This window comes from Heterodontus francisci, unplaced genomic scaffold (assembly GCF_036365525.1).
Source record: "Heterodontus francisci isolate sHetFra1 unplaced genomic scaffold, sHetFra1.hap1 HAP1_SCAFFOLD_209, whole genome shotgun sequence".
NCBI classification, from domain to species: Eukaryota; Metazoa; Chordata; class Chondrichthyes; order Heterodontiformes; family Heterodontidae; genus Heterodontus; species Heterodontus francisci.
In genome coordinates, this window is record NW_027140716.1 from 1,616,424 (window position 1) to 1,637,536 (window position 21,113).

Below are 21,113 nucleotides of genomic sequence, written 5' to 3' on the forward strand. Positions count from 1 at the left end.
GAGAGTGTCAGAGAGTGTCAGAGTGTGTCAGAGAGTGAGAGAGGGTGATAGAGGGTGATAGAGAAAGTCTGAGAGTGTCCGAGATTGGCAGAGTGTGTCAGAGAGTGATAGAGAGTGATAGAGATTGTCAGAGAGTGTCCGAGAATGTCAGAGAGTGATACAGAGTGTCTGAGAGTGTCGGAGTGGTTCAGAGAAAGTCAGAGTATGTCAGAGTGTGTCAGAGAGTGGTAGAGTGATTGAGAGTGTCTGAGAGTATCAGAGAGCGTCTGAGAGTGTCAGAGAGTGAAAGAGAGTGTCTGAGAGTGATAGAGAGTGTCTGAGAGTGTCAGAGACTGTCAGAGTGTGTCAGAGAGTGATAGAGAGTGATTCAGAGTGTCAGAGTGTGTCAGAGAGTGATAGAGAGTGATAGAGAGTGTCAGAGAGTGTCAGAGAGTGATATAGAGTGATCGAGAGTGTCTGAGAGTGTTGGAGTGTGTCAGAGTAAGTCAGAGTATGTCAGAGAGTTTCAGAGAGTGATAGAGAGTGTCTGACAGTGTCTGAGAGTGACAGACAGTGTCTGAGAGTGTCAATGAGTGTTAGAGAGTGATCGAGATTGTCAGATTGTGTCAGAGAGTGATAGAGAGTGATAAAGAGAGTCTGAGAGTGTCAGAGAGTGTCAGAGAGTGTCAGAGAGTGATAGAGAGTGTCAGAGAGTGTCAGAGAGTGTCAGCGAGTGATGGAGAGTGTCAGAGAGTGTCAGAGAGTGATAGAGAGTGATAGAGAGTGTCTGAGAGTGTCAGAGAATGTCAGAGTGTGTCAGAGAGTGATAGAGAGTGTCATAGAGTGTCAGAGTGTGACAGAGCGTGTCAGAGTGTGTCAAAGAGTGTCAGAGAGTGATAGAGAGTGATTGAGTGTATCAGAGAGTGCCAGAGAGTGATAGAGAGTGTCAGAGAGTGATAGAGAGTGATAGAGAGTTATAGAGAGTGTCTCAGAGAGTCAGAGAGTGTCAGATTGTGATAGAGAGTGATAGAGAGTGTCAGAGAATGTCAGTGAGTGATGGAGAGTACCTGAGAGTGTCTGAGATTGTTAGAGAGTGTCAGAGACTTTCAGAGAGTGATAGAGAGTGTCTGAGAGTGTCAGAGAGTGGTAGAGTGAGTCTGAGAGTATCAGAGAGTAATGGAGAGTGTCAGAGACAGTCAGAGTGTGTTAGAGAGTGATAGAGAGTGTCAGATAGTGTCAGAGAGTGATAGAGAGTGATGGAGACTATCAGAGAGTGTCATAGAGTGAGAGAGAGTGTCTGAGAGTGTCAGGCAGTGTCAGAGTATGACAGTAAGTGTCAGAGTGTGATTGAGAGTGTCTGACAGTGATTGAGATTGACAGAGAGTGTCTGAGAGATTCAGTGAGTGACAGATAGTAATAGAGAGTGTCTGAGAGTGTCAGAGAGTGTCAGATTGTGATAGAGCGATAGAGAGTGTCAGAGAGTGATAGAGAGTGTATGAGAGTGTCAGAGAGTAATAGAGAGTGATATTGAGTGTCTGAGAGTGTTTGAGAGTGTCAGAGAGTGTCAGAGAGTGATCGAGAGTGATAGAGAGTGTCTGAGAGTAACAGAGAGTATCTGACAGTGTCAGTGTTTGTCAGAGAGTGATATAGAGTGTCTGGGAGTGTTTGTGAGTGTCAGAGAGGGTCAGAGAGTGTCAGGGAGTGATAGAGCATGTCAGAGAGTGTCATAGAGTGATAGAGAATGTCAGAGAGTGTCAGAGAGTGATAGAGTGTGTCTGAGAGTGTCAGAGAGTGTTTGAGAGTGTCAGAGAGGGTCAGAGAGTGTCAGCGAGTGATAGACAGTGATAGAGAGTGTCTGAGAATGACAGAGAGTATCTGAGAGTGTCAGTGTGTGTCAGAGAGTGATAGAGACTGTCTGAGAGTGTCTGAGAGTGTATGAGAATGTCAGAGACTGTCAGAGAGTGTCAGAGAGTGTCAGAGAGTGTCAGAGTGTGTCAGAGATTGATAGAGAGTGTCAGAGAGTGTCATAGAGTGATAGAGAATGTCAGAAAGTGTCAGAGAGTGATAGAGAGTGAGAGAGTGTGTCTGAGAGTGTCAGAGAGTGTCTGAGAGTGTCAGAGAGAGTCAGAGAGTGATTGAGAGTGAGAGAGTGTGTCTGAGAGTGTCAGAGAGTGTCTGAGAGTGTCAGAGAGTGATGGAGAGTGATAGAGAGTGTCAGAGAGTTTCATAGAGTGATAGAGAGTGTCAGAGAGTGTAAGAGAGTGAGAGAGAGTGAGAGAGATTGTCTGAGAGTGTCAAAGAGTGTCAGAGTGTGATAGAGAGTGTCAGAGAGAGATAGAGAGTGATAGAGAGTTTCTGAGAGAGTTTGAGAGTGTCATGGAGAGATATAGAGTGTCAGAGAGTGTCAGCGATTGATGTAGTGTGATAGAGAGTGTCTGAGAGTGTCAGAGACTGTCAGAGTGTGTCAGAGTGTGATAGGGAGTGATAGAGAGTGCCAGAGTGTGTCATAGAGTGATAGAGAATGTCAGAGAGTGATAGAGAGTGTCTGAGATTGTCAGAGAGTGTCTGAGAGTGTCAGAGAGTGTCAGAGTGTGTCAGAGAGTGATGGAGAGTGTCATAGAGTGATAGATATTGTCAGAGAGTGTCAGAGAGAGATAGAGAGTGACAGAGAGTGTCTGAGAGTGTTTGAGAGTGTCAGAGATTGGCCGAGTGTGTCAGAGAGTGATAGAGGGTGATAGAGACAGTCTGAGAGTGTCAGAGAGTGTTAGAGTGTGTCAGAGAGTGTCAGAGAGTGATAGAGAGTGATTGAGTGTATCAGAGAGTGCCAGAGAGTGATAGAGAGTGTCAGAGAGTGATAGAGAGTGATAGAGAGTTATAGAGAGTGTCTCAGAGAGTCAGAGAGTGTCAGAGTGTTTCAGAGAGTGATACAGAGTGATAGAGAGAGTCAGAGAGTGTGAGAGTGTGTCAGAGTGTGTCAGAAAGTGTCAGTGAGTCAGAGAGTGATAGAGAGTGTCAGAGATTGAGGGAGAGTGTCAGAATGTGTCAGAGAGTGTCAGAGAGAGTCAGAGAGTGATAGAGAGTGATAGAGAGTGTCAGAGGGTAATAGAGAGTGTCAGAGAGTGTCAGAGAGTGTCAGAGAGTGATAGAGAGTGTCAGAGAGTGATAGAGAGTGATGGAGAATGTCTGAGAGTGTCGCAGAGTGTCAGAGAGTGATAGAGAGTGTCTGAGAGTGTCACAGAGTGATGGAGAGTGTCTGAGAGTGTCAGAGAGTGACAGAGAGTGTCTGTGTGTGTCAGAGAGTGATGGAGAGTGTCAGAGAGTTTCAGAGTGTGTCAGAGAGTGTCAGAGAGTGTCAGAGAGTGATAGAGAGTGTCAGAGAGTGTCAGAGATTGTCAGAGAGTGATAGAGAGTGTCTGAGAGTGTCTGAGGGTGATAGAGAGTGTGTCATAGAGTGTCAGAGATTGTCAGAGAGTGATAGAGAGTGTCTGAGAGTGTCAGAGAGTGTCAGAGAGTGATGGAGAGTGTCTGAGACTGTCAGAGAGTGTCAGGGAGTGATAGAGTGTGTCTGAGAGTGATAGAGAGTGTCAGAGTGTGTCAGAGAGAGTCAGAGAGTGTCAGAGAGTGATAGAGAGTGATAGAGAGTGTCTGAGAGTGTCAGAGAGTGATAGAGAGTGTCTGAGAGTGTCAGAGAGTGTCAGGGAGTGATAGAGAGTGATAGAGAGTGATAGAGAGTGAGCGAGAGCGTCTAAGAGTGATAGAGAATGTCAGAGAGTGTCTGAGAGTGTCTGAGAGTGATAGAGGTGTCAGAGAGTGTCAGAGAGTGATATAGTGTGTCTGAGAGTGATAGAGAGTGTCAGAGTGTGTCAGAGAGAGTCAGAGAGTGTCAGAGAGTGATAGAGAGTGATAGAGAGTGTCTGAGAGTGTCAGAGAGTGATAGAGAGTGTCTGAGAGTGTCAGAGAGTGTCAGGGAGTGTTAGAGAGTGATAGAGAGTGAGCGCGAGAGTCTGAGAGTGATAGAGAGCGTCAGAGAGTTTCATAGAGTGATAGAGAGTGTCAGAGAGTGTAACAGAGTGAGAGAGAGTGAGAGAGATAGTCTGAGAGTGTCACAGAGTGTCAGAGTATGACAGAGAGTGTCAGAGTATGACAGAGAGTGTCAGAGGGTGATAGAGAGTGTCAGAGAGAGATAGAGAGTGATAGAGAGTGTCTGAGAGTGTTTGAGAGTGTCATGGAGAGATCGAGCGTGTCAGAGAGTGTCAGAGAGTGATATGGAGTGATGCAGAGTGTCTGAGAGTGTCAGAGACTGTCAGAGTGTGTCAGAGTGTGATATGGAGTGCCAGAGAGTGTCAGAGTGTGTCATAGAGTGATAGAGAATGTCAGAGAGTGTCAGAGAGTGATAGAGAGTGTCAGAGAGTGTCAGAGTGTGTCAGAGAGTGATAGAGAGTGTCATAGAGTGATAGAGAGTGTCAGAGAGTGTCAGAGAGAGATAGAGAGTGACAGAGAGTGTCTGAGAGTGTTTGAGAGTGTCAGAGATTGGTCGAGTGTGTCAGAGAGTGATAGAGTGTGATAGAGAGTGATTGAGTGTATCAGAGAGTGTCAGAGAGTGATCGAGAGTGTCAGAGAGTGATAGAGAGTGATAGAGAGTGTCTCAGAGCGTCAGAGAGTGTCAGAGTGTTTCAGAGAGTGATACAGAGTGAAAGAGAGAGTCAGAGAGTGTCAGAGTGTGTCAGAGTGTGTCAGAAAGTGTCAGAGAGTGATAGAGAGTGTCAGAATGTGTCAGAGAGTGTCAGAGAGAGTCAGAGAGTGATAGAGAGTGATAGAGAGTGTCTGAGAGTGTCAGAGGGTAATAGAGAGTGTCAGAGAGTGTCAGAGAGTGATAGAGAGTGTCAGAGAGTGATAGAGAGTGAGCGAGAGCGTCTGAGAGTGATAGAAAATGTCAGAAAGTGTCAGAGAGTGTCAGAGAGTGATGGAGAGTGTCTGAGAGTGTCTGAGAGTGATAGAGAGAGTCAGAGAGTGTCAGAGAATGATATAGTGTGATAGATAGTGTCTGAGAGTGTCAGAGAGTGATAGAGAGTGTCAGAGTGCGTCAGAGAGTGTCAGAGAGTGTCAGAGTGTGTCAGAGAGTGTCAGAGAGTGTCAGAGAGTGAAATAGAGTGATAGAGAGTGATAGAGAGTGTTAAAGAGTAACAGAGTGTGTCAGAGAGTGTCAGAGAGTGTCAGAGAGTGAAAGAGAGTGATAGAGAGTGTCAGAGAGTGTCATCGAGTGATAGAGAGTGTCAGAGAGTGTCAGAGAGAGACAGAGAGTTTCAGAGAGTGATAGAGAGTGATAGAGAGTGTCAGAGTGTGAGAGAGAGTGTCAGAGAGTGATAGAGATAGTCTGAGAGTGTCAGAGAGTTATAGAGAGTGTCAGAGTGTGTCAGAGTGTTTCAGAGAGTGTCAGAGAGTGTCAGAGAGTGAAATAGAGTGATAGAGAGTGATAGAGAGTGTTAAAGAGTAACAGAGTGTGTCAGAGAGTGTCAGAGAGTGTCAGAGAGTGAAAGAGAGTGATAGAGAGTGTCAGAGAGTGTCATCGAGTGATAGAGAGTGTCAGAGAGTGTCAGAGAGAGACAGAGAGTTTCAGAGAGTGATAGAGACTGATAGAGAGTGTCAGAGTGTGAGAGAGAGTGTCAGAGAGTGTCAGAGAATGTCAGAGCGTGTCAGAGAGTGATAGAGAGTGATAGAGGGTGTCCGAGAGTGTCAGAGAGTGATAGAGAGTGTCTGAGAGTGTCAGAGAGTGTCAGAGAGTGTCAGGGAGTGATAGAGAGTGATAGAGAGTGAGCGAGAGAGTCATAGAGTAATAGAGAGCGTCAGAGAGTGTCAGAGTGTGTCAGAGAGTGTCAGAGAGTGTCAGAGAGTGTCAAAGAGTGATAGAGAATGTCAGAGAGTGTCAGAGTGAGTCAGAGAGTGTCAGAGATTGTCAGAGAGTGACAGAGAGTGACAGAGAGTGACAGTGAGTGTAAGACAGTGTCAGAGAGTGATAGAGAGTGTCTGAGAGTGTCAGAGATTGTTAGAGAGTGTCAGAGAGTGTGAGAGAGTGACAGAGAGGGACAGAGAGTGTCAGACAGCGTCAGAGAGTGTCTGAGAGAGTCAGAGAGTGATAGAGAGTGTCTGAGAGTGTCAGTGAGTGTCAGAGAGTGATAGAGAGTGTCTGAGAGAGTTTGAGAGTGTCAGAGATTGTCAGAGAATGTCAGAGAGTGTCAGAGAGTGACATAGATTGTCTGAGAGTGTCAGAGAGTGTCAGAGAGTGATAGAGAGTGACAGTGTGTGTCAGAGTGTGATAGAGAGTGTCTGTGAGTGTCTGAGAGTGTCAGAGAGTGATAGAGAGTGTCAGAGAGTGTCAGAGAGTGTCAGAGAGTGTGAGAGAGTGACAGAGAGGGACAGAGAGTGTCAGACAGCGTCAGAGAGTGTCTGAGAGAGTCAGAGAGTGATAGAGAGTGTCTGAGAGTGTCAGTGAGTGTCAGAGAGTGATAGAGAGTGTCTGAGAGTGTTTGAGAGTGTCAGAGATTGTCAGAGAATGTCAGAGAGTGTCAGAGAGTGACATAGAGTGTCTGAGAGTGTCAGAGAGTGTCAGAGAGTGATAGAGAGTGACAGTGTGTGTCAGAGTGTGATAGAGAGTGTCTGTGAGTGTCTGAGAGTGTCAGAGAGTGATAGAGAGTGTCAGAGAGTGTCAGAGAGTGTCAGAGAGTGTGAGAGAGTGACAGAGAGGGACAGAGAGTGTCAGACAGCGTCAGAGAGTGTCTGAGAGAGTCAGAGAGTGATAGAGAGTGTCTGAGAGTGTCAGTGAGTGTCAGAGAGTGATAGAGAGTGTCTGAGAGTGTTTGAGAGTGTCAGAGATTGTCAGAGAATGTCAGAGAGTGTCAGAGAGTGACATAGAGTGTCTGAGAGTGTCAGAGAGTGTCAGAGAGTGATAGAGAGTGACAGTGTGTGTCAGAGTGTGATAGAGAGTGTCTGTGAGTGTCTGAGAGTGTCAGAGAGTGATAGAGAGTGTCTGAGAGTGTCAGAGAGTGTCAGGGAGTGATAGAGAGTGATAGAGAGTGATAGAGAGTGTCTGAGAGTGTCTGAGAGTGTCAGAGAGTGATAGAGAGTGTCTGAGACTGTGAGAGAGTGATAGAGAGTGTCAGAGAGTGAGCGAGAGCGTCTGAGAGTGATAGAGAGTGTCAGAGAGTGATAGTGAGTCTCTGAGTGTGTCAGAGAGTGATAGAGAGTGTCTGAGAGTGTCAGAGAGTGATAGAGAGTGTCTGAGACTGTCAGAGATTGTCAGGGAGTGATAGAGATTGATAGAGAGTGAGCGAGAGCGTCTGAGAGTGATAGAGAGCGTCAGAGAGTGTCAGAGTGTGATAGAGAGTGTCTGAGAGTGTCTGAGAGAGTCAGAGAATGATAGAGAGTGTCTGAGAGTGTCAGAGAGTGTCAGGGAGTGATATAGAGTGATAGAGAGTGATAGACTGCGTCTGAGAGTGATAGAGAGCGTCAGAGAATGTCATTGAGTGATAGAGAGTGTCAGAGAGTGATAGAGAGTTTGAGAAAGCGATAGAGAGTGTCTGACAGTGTCAGAGAGTTTTAGAGAGTGTCAGAGTGTGTCACAGAGTGTCAGAGAGTGTCAGAGAGTGATATTGAGTGTCAGAGAGTGATAGAGATAGTCTGAGAGTGTCAGACAGTGATAGAGAATGTCAGAGAGTGTCAGAGTGTGTCAGAGTTTGTCAGAGAGTGTCAGAGATTGTCAGAGAGTGATAGAGAGTGTCTGAGAGTGTCAGTGAGTGTCAGAGATTGATAGAGAGTGACTGAGAATGTCAGAGAGTGTCAGGGAGTGATAGAGATTGATAGAGAGTGAGCGAGAGCGTCTGAGAGTGATAGAGAGTGTCAGAGAGTGTCAGAGTGTGTCAGAGAGTGTCAGAGAGTGTCAAAGTGTGATAGAGAATGTCAGAGAGTGTCAGAGTGTGTCAGAGTTTGACAGAGAGTGTCAGAGATTGTAAGAGAGTGTCAGAGAGTGATAGAGAGTGTCTGAGAGGGTCAGAGAATGATAGAGAGTGTCAGAGAGTGTCAGAGAGTGTCCGGGAGTGATATAGAGTGATAGAGAGTGATAGAGAGCGTCTGAGAGTGATAGAGAGTGTCAGAGTGTGTCACAGAGTGTCAGAGAGTGATAATGAGTGTCAGAGAGTGATAGAGATAGTCTGAGAGTGTCAGACCGTGCGAGAGAATGTCAGAGAGTGTCAGATTGTGTCAGGGTTTGTCAGAGAGTGTCAGACATTGTCAGAGAGTGACAGAGAGTGACAGAGATTGTCAGAGTGTGTCAGAGAGTGATAGAGAGTGTCTGAGAGCTTCAGAGAGTGTCAGAGAGTGATAGAGAGTGACAGAGACTGATAGAGAGTGTCAGAGTGCGTCAGAGAGTGTCCGAGAGTGTCATCGAGTGATAGAGAGTGGCAGAGAGTGTCAGAGAGAGATAGAGAGTTTCAGAGAGCGATAGAGAGTGATAAAAAGTGTCAGAGAGTGATAGAGGGTGGCAGAGTGTGTCAGAGAGTGTCAGAGAGTGTTAGAGAGTGAGAGAGAGTGTCAGAGAGTGTCATCGAGTGATAGTGTCAGAGAGTGTGAGAGTGTGTCAGTGAGTGTCAGAGAGTGATAGAGAGTGATTGAGTGTATCAGAGAGTATCTGAGAGTGTCAGAGAGTGTCAGGGAGTGATAGAGACTGATAGAGAGTGACAGAGAGTGTCTGAGAGTGTCTGAGAGTGTCAGAGAGTGATAGATTGTGTCTGAGACTGTCAGAGAGTGATAGAGAGTGTCTGAGAGTGTCAGAGAGTGTCAGGGATTGATAGAGAGTGATAGAGAGTGATGGAGAGTGAGCGAGAGCTTCTGAGAGTGATAGAGAGTGTCAGAGAGTGTCAGAGAGTGTCAGAGAGTGTCAGAGAGTGTTAGAGAGTGTCTGAGAGTGTCAGAGAGTGTCAGGGATTGATAGAGAGTGATAGAGAGTGATGGAGAGTGAGCGAGAGCTTCTGAGAGTGATAGAGAGTGTCAGAGAGTGTCAGAGAGTGTCAGAGAGTGATAGAGAGTGTCAGAGAGTGTCAGAGATTGTCAGAGAGTGATAGAGAGTGTCTGAGAGTGTCTGAGGGTGATAGAGAGTGTGTCATAGAGTGTCAGAGATTGTCAGAGAGTGATAGAGAGTGTCTGAGAGTGTCAGAGAGTGTCAGAGAGTGATGGAGAGTGTCTGAGACTGTCAGAGAGTGTCAGGGAGTGATAGAGTGTGTCTGAGAGTGATAGAGAGTGTCAGAGTGTGTCAGAGAGAGTCAGAGAGTGTCAGAGAGTGATAGAGAGTGATAGAGAGTGTCTGAGAGTGTCAGAGAGTGATAGAGAGTGTCTGAGAGTGTCAGAGAGTGTCAGGGAGTGATAGAGAGTGATAGAGAGTGATAGAGAGTGAGCGAGAGCGTCTAAGAGTGATAGAGAATGTCAGAGAGTGTCTGAGAGTGTCTGAGAGTGATAGAGGTGTCAGAGAGTGTCAGAGAGTGATATAGTGTGTCTGAGAGTGATAGAGAGTGTCAGAGTGTGTCAGAGAGAGTCAGAGAGTGTCAGAGAGTGATAGAGAGTGATAGAGAGTGTCTGAGAGTGTCAGAGAGTGATAGAGAGTGTCTGAGAGTGTCAGAGAGTGTCAGGGAGTGTTAGAGAGTGATAGAGAGTGAGCGCGAGAGTCTGAGAGTGATAGAGAGCGTCAGAGAGTTTCATAGAGTGATAGAGAGTGTCAGAGAGTGTAACAGAGTGAGAGAGAGTGAGAGAGATAGTCTGAGAGTGTCACAGAGTGTCAGAGTATGACAGAGAGTGTCAGAGTATGACAGAGAGTGTCAGAGGGTGATAGAGAGTGTCAGAGAGAGATAGAGAGTGATAGAGAGTGTCTGAGAGTGTTTGAGAGTGTCATGGAGAGATCGAGCGTGTCAGAGAGTGTCAGAGAGTGATATGGAGTGATACAGAGTGTCTGAGAGTGTCAGAGACTGTCAGAGTGTGTCAGAGTGTGATATGGAGTGCCAGAGAGTGTCAGAGTGTGTCATAGAGTGATAGAGAATGTCAGAGAGTGTCAGAGAGTGATAGAGAGTGTCAGAGAGTGTCAGAGTGTGTCAGAGAGTGATAGAGAGTGTCATAGAGTGATAGAGAGTGTCAGAGAGTGTCAGAGAGAGATAGAGAGTGACAGAGAGTGTCTGAGAGTGTTTGAGAGTGTCAGAGATTGGTCGAGTGTGTCAGAGAGTGATAGAGTGTGATAGAGAGTGATTGAGTGTATCAGAGAGTGTCAGAGAGTGATCGAGAGTGTCAGAGAGTGATAGAGAGTGATAGAGAGTGTCTCAGAGCGTCAGAGAGTGTCAGAGTGTTTCAGAGAGTGATACAGAGTGAAAGAGAGAGTCAGAGAGTGTCAGAGTGTGTCAGAGTGTGTCAGAAAGTGTCAGAGAGTGATAGAGAGTGTCAGAATGTGTCAGAGAGTGTCAGAGAGAGTCAGAGAGTGATAGAGAGTGATAGAGAGTGTCTGAGAGTGTCAGAGGGTAATAGAGAGTGTCAGAGAGTGTCAGAGAGTGATAGAGAGTGTCAGAGAGTGATAGAGAGTGAGCGAGAGCGTCTGAGAGTGATAGAAAATGTCAGAAAGTGTCAGAGAGTGTCAGAGAGTGATGGAGAGTGTCTGAGAGTGTCTGAGAGTGATAGAGAGAGTCAGAGAGTGTCAGAGAATGATATAGTGTGATAGATAGTGTCTGAGAGTGTCAGAGAGTGATAGAGAGTGTCAGAGTGCGTCAGAGAGTGTCAGAGAGTGTCAGATAGTGAAAGAGAGTGAGAGAGAGTGATAGAGAGTGTCTGAGTGTGTCTGAGTGTGTCTGAGAGTTTCAGAGAGTGATGCAGAGTGTCTGAGAGTGTCAGGGAGTGTTAGAGAGTGATAGAGAGTGAGCGAGAGCGTCTGAGAGGTATAGAGAGCGTCAGAGAGTGTCAGAGTGTGTCAGAGAGTGTCAAAGAGTGATAGAGAATGTCAGAGTGTCAGAGTGTGTCAGAGTTTGTCAGAGAGTGTCAGAGATTGAAAGAGAGTGACAGAGAGTGACAGAGAGAGTCAGAGAGTGATAGAGAGTGTTTGAGAGTGTCAGAGATTGTTTAGAGATTGTCAGAGAGTGTCAGAGAGTGATAGAGAGTGGCTGAGAGAGTCAGAGAGTGATAGAGAGTCTCTGAGAGTGTCAGAGAGTGATAGAGAGTCTCAGAGAATGTCATAGAGTGATAGAGAGCGTCAGAGAGTGATGGAGAGTTTCAGAAAGCGATAGAGAGTGTCTGACAGTGTCAGAGAGTTATAGAGAGTGTCAGAGTGTGTCACAGAGTGTCAGAGAGTGTCAGAGAGTGATAGAGAGTGTCAAAGAGTGATAGAGATAGTCTGAGAGTGTCAGAGAGTTATAGAGAGTGTCAGAGTGTGTCAGAGTGTGTCAGAGAGTGTCAGAGAGTGTCAGAGAGTGAAATAGAGTGATAGAGAGTGATAGAGAGTGTTAAAGAGTAACAGAGTGTGTCAGAGAGTGTCAGAGAGTGTCAGAGAGTGAAAGAGAGTGATAGAGAGTGTCAGAGAGTGTCATCGAGTGATAGAGAGTGTCAGAGAGTGTCAGAGAGAGACAGAGAGTTTCAGAGAGTGATAGAGAGTGATAGAGAGTGTCAGAGTGTGAGAGAGAGTGTCAGAGAGTGATAGAGATAGTCTGAGAGTGTCAGAGAGTTATAGAGAGTGTCAGAGTGTGTCAGAGTGTTTCAGAGAGTGTCAGAGAGTGTCAGAGAGTGAAATAGAGTGATAGAGAGTGATAGAGAGTGTTAAAGAGTAACAGAGTGTGTCAGAGAGTGTCAGAGAGTGTCAGAGAGTGAAAGAGAGTGATAGAGAGTGTCAGAGAGTGTCATCGAGTGATAGAGAGTGTCAGAGAGTGTCAGAGAGAGACAGAGAGTTTCAGAGAGTGATAGAGACTGATAGAGAGTGTCAGAGTGTGAGAGAGAGTGTCAGAGAGTGTCAGAGAATGTCAGAGCGTGTCAGAGAGTGATAGAGAGTGATAGAGGGTGTCCGAGAGTGTCAGAGAGTGATAGAGAGTGTCTGAGAGTGTCAGAGAGTGTCAGAGAGTGTCAGGGAGTGATAGAGAGTGATAGAGAGTGAGCGAGAGAGTCATAGAGTAATAGAGAGCGTCAGAGAGTGTCAGAGTGTGTCAGAGAGTGTCAGAGAGTGTCAGAGAGTGTCAAAGAGTGATAGAGAATGTCAGAGAGTGTCAGAGTGAGTCAGAGAGTGTCAGAGATTGTCAGAGAGTGACAGAGAGTGACAGAGAGTGACAGTGAGTGTAAGACAGTGTCAGAGAGTGATAGAGAGTGTCTGAGAGTGTCAGAGATTGTTAGAGAGTGTCAGAGAGTGTGAGAGAGTGACAGAGAGGGACAGAGAGTGTCAGACAGCGTCAGAGAGTGTCTGAGAGAGTCAGAGAGTGATAGAGAGTGTCTGAGAGTGTCAGTGAGTGTCAGAGAGTGATAGAGAGTGTCTGAGAGAGTTTGAGAGTGTCAGAGATTGTCAGAGAATGTCAGAGAGTGTCAGAGAGTGACATAGATTGTCTGAGAGTGTCAGAGAGTGTCAGAGAGTGATAGAGAGTGACAGTGTGTGTCAGAGTGTGATAGAGAGTGTCTGTGAGTGTCTGAGAGTGTCAGAGAGTGATAGAGAGTGTCAGAGAGTGTCAGAGAGTGTCAGAGAGTGTGAGAGAGTGACAGAGAGGGACAGAGAGTGTCAGACAGCGTCAGAGAGTGTCTGAGAGAGTCAGAGAGTGATAGAGAGTGTCTGAGAGTGTCAGTGAGTGTCAGAGAGTGATAGAGAGTGTCTGAGAGTGTTTGAGAGTGTCAGAGATTGTCAGAGAATGTCAGAGAGTGTCAGAGAGTGACATAGAGTGTCTGAGAGTGTCAGAGAGTGTCAGAGAGTGATAGAGAGTGACAGTGTGTGTCAGAGTGTGATAGAGAGTGTCTGTGAGTGTCTGAGAGTGTCAGAGAGTGATAGAGAGTGTCTGAGAGTGTCAGAGAGTGTCAGGGAGTGATAGAGAGTGATAGAGAGTGATAGAGAGTGTCTGAGAGTGTCTGAGAGTGTCAGAGAGTGATAGAGAGTGTCTGAGACTGTGAGAGAGTGATAGAGAGTGTCAGAGAGTGAGCGAGAGCGTCTGAGAGTGATAGAGAGTGTCAGAGAGTGATAGTGAGTCTCTGAGTGTGTCAGAGAGTGATAGAGAGTGTCTGAGAGTGTCAGAGAGTGATAGAGAGTGTCTGAGACTGTCAGAGATTGTCAGGGAGTGATAGAGATTGATAGAGAGTGAGCGAGAGCGTCTGAGAGTGATAGAGAGCGTCAGAGAGTGTCAGAGTGTGATAGAGAGTGTCTGAGAGTGTCTGAGAGAGTCAGAGAATGATAGAGAGTGTCTGAGAGTGTCAGAGAGTGTCAGGGAGTGATATAGAGTGATAGAGAGTGATAGACTGCGTCTGAGAGTGATAGAGAGCGTCAGAGAATGTCATTGAGTGATAGAGAGTGTCAGAGAGTGATAGAGAGTTTGAGAAAGCGATAGAGAGTGTCTGACAGTGTCAGAGAGTTTTAGAGAGTGTCAGAGTGTGTCACAGAGTGTCAGAGAGTGTCAGAGAGTGATATTGAGTGTCAGAGAGTGATAGAGATAGTCTGAGAGTGTCAGACAGTGATAGAGAATGTCAGAGAGTGTCAGAGTGTGTCAGAGTTTGTCAGAGAGTGTCAGAGATTGTCAGAGAGTGATAGAGAGTGTCTGAGAGTGTCAGTGAGTGTCAGAGATTGATAGAGAGTGACTGAGAATGTCAGAGAGTGTCAGGGAGTGATAGAGATTGATAGAGAGTGAGCGAGAGCGTCTGAGAGTGATAGAGAGTGTCAGAGAGTGTCAGAGTGTGTCAGAGAGTGTCAGAGAGTGTCAAAGTGTGATAGAGAATGTCAGAGAGTGTCAGAGTGTGTCAGAGTTTGACAGAGAGTGTCAGAGATTGTAAGAGAGTGTCAGAGAGTGATAGAGAGTGTCTGAGAGGGTCAGAGAATGATAGAGAGTGTCAGAGAGTGTCAGAGAGTGTCCGGGAGTGATATAGAGTGATAGAGAGTGATAGAGAGCGTCTGAGAGTGATAGAGAGTGTCAGAGTGTGTCACAGAGTGTCAGAGAGTGATAATGAGTGTCAGAGAGTGATAGAGATAGTCTGAGAGTGTCAGACCGTGCGAGAGAATGTCAGAGAGTGTCAGATTGTGTCAGGGTTTGTCAGAGAGTGTCAGACATTGTCAGAGAGTGACAGAGAGTGACAGAGATTGTCAGAGTGTGTCAGAGAGTGATAGAGAGTGTCTGAGAGCTTCAGAGAGTGTCAGAGAGTGATAGAGAGTGACAGAGACTGATAGAGAGTGTCAGAGTGCGTCAGAGAGTGTCCGAGAGTGTCATCGAGTGATAGAGAGTGGCAGAGAGTGTCAGAGAGAGATAGAGAGTTTCAGAGAGCGATAGAGAGTGATAAAAAGTGTCAGAGAGTGATAGAGGGTGGCAGAGTGTGTCAGAGAGTGTCAGAGAGTGTTAGAGAGTGAGAGAGAGTGTCAGAGAGTGTCATCGAGTGATAGAGAGTGTCAGAGAGTGTGAGAGTGTGTCAGTGAGTGTCAGAGAGTGATAGAGAGTGATTGAGTGTATCAGAGAGTATCTGAGAGTGTCAGAGAGTGTCAGGGAGTGATAGAGACTGATAGAAAGTGACAGAGAGTGTCTGAGAGTGTCTGAGAGTGTCAGAGAGTGATAGATTGTGTCTGAGACTGTCAGAGAGTGATAGAGAGTGTCTGAGAGTGTCAGAGAGTGTCAGGGATTGATAGAGAGTGATAGAGAGTGATGGAGAGTGAGCGAGAGCTTCTGAGAGTGATAGAGAGTGTCAGAGAGTGTCAGAGAGTGTCAGAGAGTGTTAGAGAGTGTCTGAGAGTGTCAGAGAGTGATCGAGAGTGTCTGAGACTGTCAGAGAGTGTCAGGGAGTGATAGAGATTGATAGAGAGTGAGCGAGAGCGTCTGGGAGTGATAGAGAGCGTCAGAGGTTGTCAGAGTGTGTCAGAGAGTGTCAGAGAGTGTCAAAGAGTGATAGAGAGTGTCTGAGAGTGTCAGAGATTTTTATAGAGTGTCAGAGAGTGATAGAGAGTGTCTGAGAGAGTCAGAGAATGATAGAGAGTGTCTGAGAGTGTCAGAGAGCGTCAGGGAGTGATATAGAGTGATAGAGAGTGACAGAGAGCGTCTGAGAGTGAAAGAGAGCGTCAGAGAATGCCACAGAGGGATAGAGAGTGTCAGAGAGTGATAGAGAGTTTGAAAAAGCGATAGAGTGTGTCTGACAGTGTCAGAGAGTGTTAGAGAGAGTCAGAGTGTGTCACATAGTGTCAGAGAGTGTCAGAGAGTGATAATGAGTGTCAGAGAGTGATAGAGATAGTCTGAGAGTATCAGACAGTGATAGAGAATGTCAGAGAGTGTCAGAGTGTGTCAGAGTTTGTCAGAGAGAGTCAGAGATTGTCAGAGAGTGATAGAGAGTGTCTGAGAGTGTCAGTGAGTGTCAGAGATTGATAGAGAGTGACTGAGACTGTCAGAGAGTGTCAGGGAGTGATAGAGATTGATAGAGAGTGAGCGAGAGCGTCTGAGAGTGATAGATAGCGTCAGAGAGTGTCAGAGTGTGTCAGAGAGAGTCAGAGAGTGTCAAAGTGTGATAGAGAATGTCAGAGAGTGTCAGAGTGTGTCAGAGTTTGTCAGAGAGTGTCAGAGATTGTAAGAGAGTGTCAGAGATTGTTAGAGAGTGTCAGAGAGTGATAGAGAGTGTCTAAGAGAGTCAGAGAATGACAGAGAGTGTCTGAGAGTGTCAGAGAGTGTCAGGGAGTGAATTAGAGTGATATAGAGTGATAGAGAGTGATAGAGAGCGTCTGAGAGTGATAGAGAGTGTCAGAGTGTGTCACAGAGTGTTAGAGAGTGTCAGAGAGTGATAATGAGTGTCAGAGAGTGATAGAGATAGTCTGAGAGTGTCAGACAGTGCTAGAGAATGTCAGAGAGTGTCAGATTGTGTCAGGGTATGTCAGAGAGTGTCAGAGATTGTCAGAGAGTGACAGAGAGTGACAGAGATTGTCAGAGTCTGTCAGAGAGTGATAGAGAGTGTCTGAGAGCTTCAGAGAGTGTCAGAGAGTGATAGAGTGTTAGAGAGTGATAGAGAGTGTCTGAGAGTGTCAGAGAGTGTCAGAGAGTGTCATCGAGTGATAGAGAGTGGCAGAGAGTGTCAGAGAGAGATAGAGCGTTTCAGAGAGTGAAAAAGAGTGACAGAGAGTGTCAGAGAGTGATAGAGGGTGTCAGAGTGTGTCAGAGAGTGTCAGAGAGTGTCAGAGAGTGTCAGAGAGTGATAGAGAGTGATAGAGAGTGTCAGAGAGTGTCATCGAGTGATAGAGAGTGGCAGAGAGTGGCAGAGAGAGATAGAGAGTTTCAGAGAGTGATAGAGAGTGATAGAGAGTGTCAGAGAGTGATAGAGGGTGTCAGAGTGTGTCAGAGAGAGATAGAGAGTGACAGAGAGTGTCGGAGAATGTTTGAGAGTGTCAGACATGTGCCGAGTGTGTCAGTGAGTGATAGAGGGTGATAGAGACAGTCTGAGAGTGTCAGAGAGTGTTAGAGTGTGTCAGAGAGTGTCAGAGAGGGATGGAGAGTGATGGAGAGTGATTGAGTGTATCAGAGAGTGTCAGAGAGTGATAGAGAGTGTCAGAGAGTGATAGAGAGTGATAGAGAGTGTCTCAGAGCGTCAGAGAGTGTCAGAGTGTTTCAGAGAGTGATACAGTGTGATAGAGAGAGTCAGAGAGTGTCAGAGTGTGTCAGAGTGTGTCAGAAAGTGTCAGTGTGTCAGAGAGTGATAGAGAATGTCAGAGATTGATAGAGAGTGTCAGAATGTGTCAGAGAGTGTCAGAGAGAGTCAGAGAGAGATAGAGAGTGATATAGAGTGTCTGAGAGTGTCAGAGGGTAATAGAGAGTGTCAGAGAGTGTCAGAGAGTGATAGAGAGTGGCAGAGAGTGATAGAGAGTGAGCGAGAGCGTCTGAGAGTGATAGAGAATGTCAGAGAGTGTCAGAGAGTGTCAGAGAGTGCCAGAGAGTGATAGAGAGTGTCTGAGAGTGTCTGAGAGTGATAGAGAGTGTCAGAGAGTGATAGAGAGTGATAGTGAGTGATAGAGAGTGTCAGAGAGTTATAGAGAGTGTCAGAGTGTGTCAGAGAGTGATAGAGATAGTCTGAGAGTGTCAGAGAGTGTCAGAGAGTGATAGAGAGTGTCAGAGAGTAATGGAGAGTGTCAGAGAGTGTCAGAGAGTGATAGAGAGTGATAGAGAGTGATAGAGAGTTTCAGAGAGTGATAGTGAGTCTCTGAGTGTGTCTGAGAGTGATAGAGAGTGATAGAGAGTGTCAGAGAGTGATAGAGAGTGTCAGAGAGTGATAGTGAGTGTCAGAGAGTGATAGTGAGTGTCTGAGATTGTCAGAGACTGTCAGAGAGTGTCAGAGAGTGATACTGAATGTCTGAGAGTGTCTGAGATTGTCAGAGAGTGTCAGAGAGTGTCAGCGAGTGAAATAGAGTGTCAAAGAGTGTCAGAGAGTGTCAGAGAGTGGCAGAGAGTGATAGAGAGTGATAGAGAGTGTCAGAGAGTGTCAGAGAGTGTCAGAGAGTGATAGTGAGTCTCTGAGTGTGTCTGAGAGTAATAGAGAGTGATAGAGAGTGTCAGAGAGTGATAGTGAGTGTCAGAGAGTGACAGTGAGTGTCTGAGATTGTCAGAGAGTGTCAGAGAGTGATAGAGGGTGTCACAGAGTGTCAGAGAGTGATAGAGAGTGTCAGAGAATGATAGAGTGTGTCAGAGAGTGATAGAGAGTGATAGAGATAGTCAGAGAGTGTCAGAGAGTGTCAGAGAGTGATGGAGAGTGATAGAGAGTGTCAGAGAGTGATAGTGAGTCTCTGAGTGTGTCTGAGAGTGCGAGAGAGTGATAGAGAGTGTCAGAGAGTGTCAGAGAGTTCGTCAGAGAGTGATAGTGAGAGTCAGAGATTGTCAGACATTGTCAGAGAGTGATAGAGAGTGTCAGAGAGTGACAGTGAGTCTCTGAGAGTGTCTGAGAGTGTCAGAGAGTGATAGAGAGTGATAGTGAGTGTCTGAGAGTTTCAGAGAGTGTCCGAGAGTGTCGGAGAGTGATAGAGATTGATAGAGAGTTTCAGAGATTGTCAGAGATTGTATGACAGTGTCAGAGAGTGATAGTGAGTGTCAGAGAGTGTCAGAGAGTGATAGTGAGTGTCTGAGAGTGTCAGAGCGTGTCAGAGAGTGATAGAGAGTGTCAGAGAGTGATAGAGAGTGTCAGAGAGTATCAGAGAGTGATAGTGAGTGTCTGTGATTGTCAGAGAGTGATAGAGAGTGTCAGAGAGTGTTAGAGAGAGTCAGAGAGTGATAGTGAGTGTCTGAGAGTGTCAGAGAGTGATAGAGAGTGATAGAGAGTGTCAGAGAGTGTCAGAGAGAGATAGAGAGTGACAGAGAGTGTCTGAGAGTGTTTGAGTGTGTCAGAGAGTGTTAGAGTGTGTCAGAGAGTGTCAGAGAGTGATAGAGAGTGTCAGAGATTGAGAGAGAGTGTCAGAATGTGTCAGAGAGTGTCAGAGAGAGTCAGAGAGTGATAGAGAGTGATAGAGAGTTTCAGAGGGTAATATAGAGTGTCAGAGAGTGTCAGAGAGTGTCAGAGAGTGATAGAGAGTGTCAGAGAGTGATAGAGAGTGATGGAGAATGTCTGAGAATGTCGCAGAGTGTCAGAGAGTGATAGAGAGTGTCTGAGAGTGTCACAGAGTGATGGAGAGTGTCTGAGAGTGTCAGAGAGTGACAGAGAGTGTCTGAGTGTGTCAGAGAGTGATGGAGAGTGTCAGAGAGTTTCAGAGTGTGTCAGAGAATGTCAGAGAGTGATAGAGAGTGTCTGAGAGTGTCTGGGAGTGTCAGAGAGTGTCAGAGAGTGATAGAGAGTGTGTCATAGAGTGTCAGAGATTGTCAGAGAGTGATAGAGAGTGTCTGAGAGTGTCTGAGAGTGATAGAGAGTGTGTCATAGAGTGTCAGAGATTGTCAGAGAGTGATAGAGAGTGTCTGAGAGTGTCTGAGAGTGTCAGAGAGTGATAGAGAGTGTCTGAGAGTGTCAGAGAGTGTCAGGGAGTGATAGAGAGTGATAGAGAGTGTCAGAGAGTGTCAGAGAGTGATAGAGTGTGTCTGAGAGTGATAGAGAGTGTCAGAGTGTGTCAGAGAGAGTCAGAGAGTGTCAGAGAGTGATAGAGAGTGATAGAGAGTGATAGAGAGTGTCTGAGAGTGTTAGAGAGTGATAGAGAGTGTCTGAGAGTGTCAGAGAGTGTCAGGGAGTGTTAGAGAGTGATAGAGAGTGAGCGAGAGAGTCTGATAGTGATAGAGAGCGTCAGAGAGTTTCATAGAGTGATAGAGAGTGTCAGAGAGTGTAACAGAGTGAGAGAGAGTGAGAGAGATTGTCTGAGAGTGTCACAGAGTGTCAGAGTATGACAGAGAGTGTCAGAGTATGACAGAGAGTGTCAGAGTGTGATAGAGAGTGTCAGAGAGAGATAGAGAGAGATAGCGAGTGTCTGAGAGTGTTTGAGAGTGTCATGGAGAGATCGAGCGTGTCAGAGAGTGTCAGAGAGTGATATAGAGTGATAGAGAGTGTCTGAGAGTGTCAGAGACTGTCAGAGTGTGTCAGAGTGTGATATGGAGTGATAGAGAGTGTCAGAGACTGTCAGAGAATGACAGAGAGTGATAGAGAGTGTCAGAGTGTGTCATAGAGTGATAGAGAATGTCAGAGAGTGTCAGAGAGTGATAGAGAGTGTCAGAGAGTGTCAGAGTGTGTCAGAGAGTGATAGAGTGTGTCATAGAGTGTCAGAGATTGTCAGAGAGTGATAGAGAGTGTCTGAGATTGTCAGAGAGTGATAGAGAGTGTCTGAGTGTGTCAGAGAGTGTCAGAGAGTGTCAGAGAGTGTCAGAGAGTGATAGAGAGTGATAGAGAGTGTCAGAGAGTGTCATCGAGTGATAGAGAGTGGCAGAGAGTGGCAGAGAGAGATAGAGAGTTTCAGAGAGTGATAGAGAGTGATAGAGAGTGTCAGAGAGTGATAGAGGGTGTCAGAGTGTGTCAGAGAGAGATAGAGAGTGACAGAGAGTGTCGGAGAATGTTTGAGAGTGTCAGACATGTGCCGAGTGTGTCAGAGAGTGATAGAGGGTGATAGAGACAGTCTGAGAGTGTCAGAGAGTGTTAGAGTGTGTCAGAGAGTGTCAGAGAGTGATGGAGAGTGATGGAGAGTGATTGAGTGTATCAGAGAGTGTCAGAGAGTGATAGAGAGTGTCAGAGAGTGATAGAGAGTGATAGAGAGTGTCTCAGAGCGTCAGAGAGTGTCAGAGTGTTTCAGAGAGTGATACAGTGTGATAGAGAGAGTCAGAGAGTGTCAGAGTGTGTCAGAGTGTGTCAGAAAGTGTCAGTGATTCAGAGAGTGATAGAGAATGTCAGAGATTGATAGAGAGTGTCAGAATGTGTCAGAGAGTGTCAGAGAGAGTCAGAGAGAGATAGAGAGTGATATAGAGTGTCTGAGAGTGTCAGAGGGTAATAGAGAGTGTCAGAGAGTGTCAGAGAGTGATAGAGAGTGGCAGAGAGTGATAGAGAGTGAGCGAGAGCGTCTGAGAGTGATAGAGAATGTCAGAGAGTGTCAGAGAGTGTCAGAGAGTGCCAGAGAGTGATAGAGAGTGTCTGAGAGTGTCTGAGAGTGATAGAGAGTGTCAGAGAGTGATAGAGAGTGATAGTGAGTGATAGAGAGTGTCAGAGAGTTATAGAGAGTGTCAGAGTGTGTCAGAGAGTGATAGAGAGTGTCAGAGAGTAATGGAGAGTGTCAGAGAGTGTCAGAGAGTGATAGAGAGTGATAGAGAGTGTCAGAGAGTGATAGTGAGTCTCTGAGTGTGTCTGAGAGTGATAGAGAGTGATAGAGAGTGTCAGAGAGTGATAGTGAGTGTCAGAGAGTGATAGTGAGTGTCAGAGAGTGATAGTGAGTGTCTGAGATTGTCAGAGATTGTCAGAGAGTGATAGTGAGTGTCTGA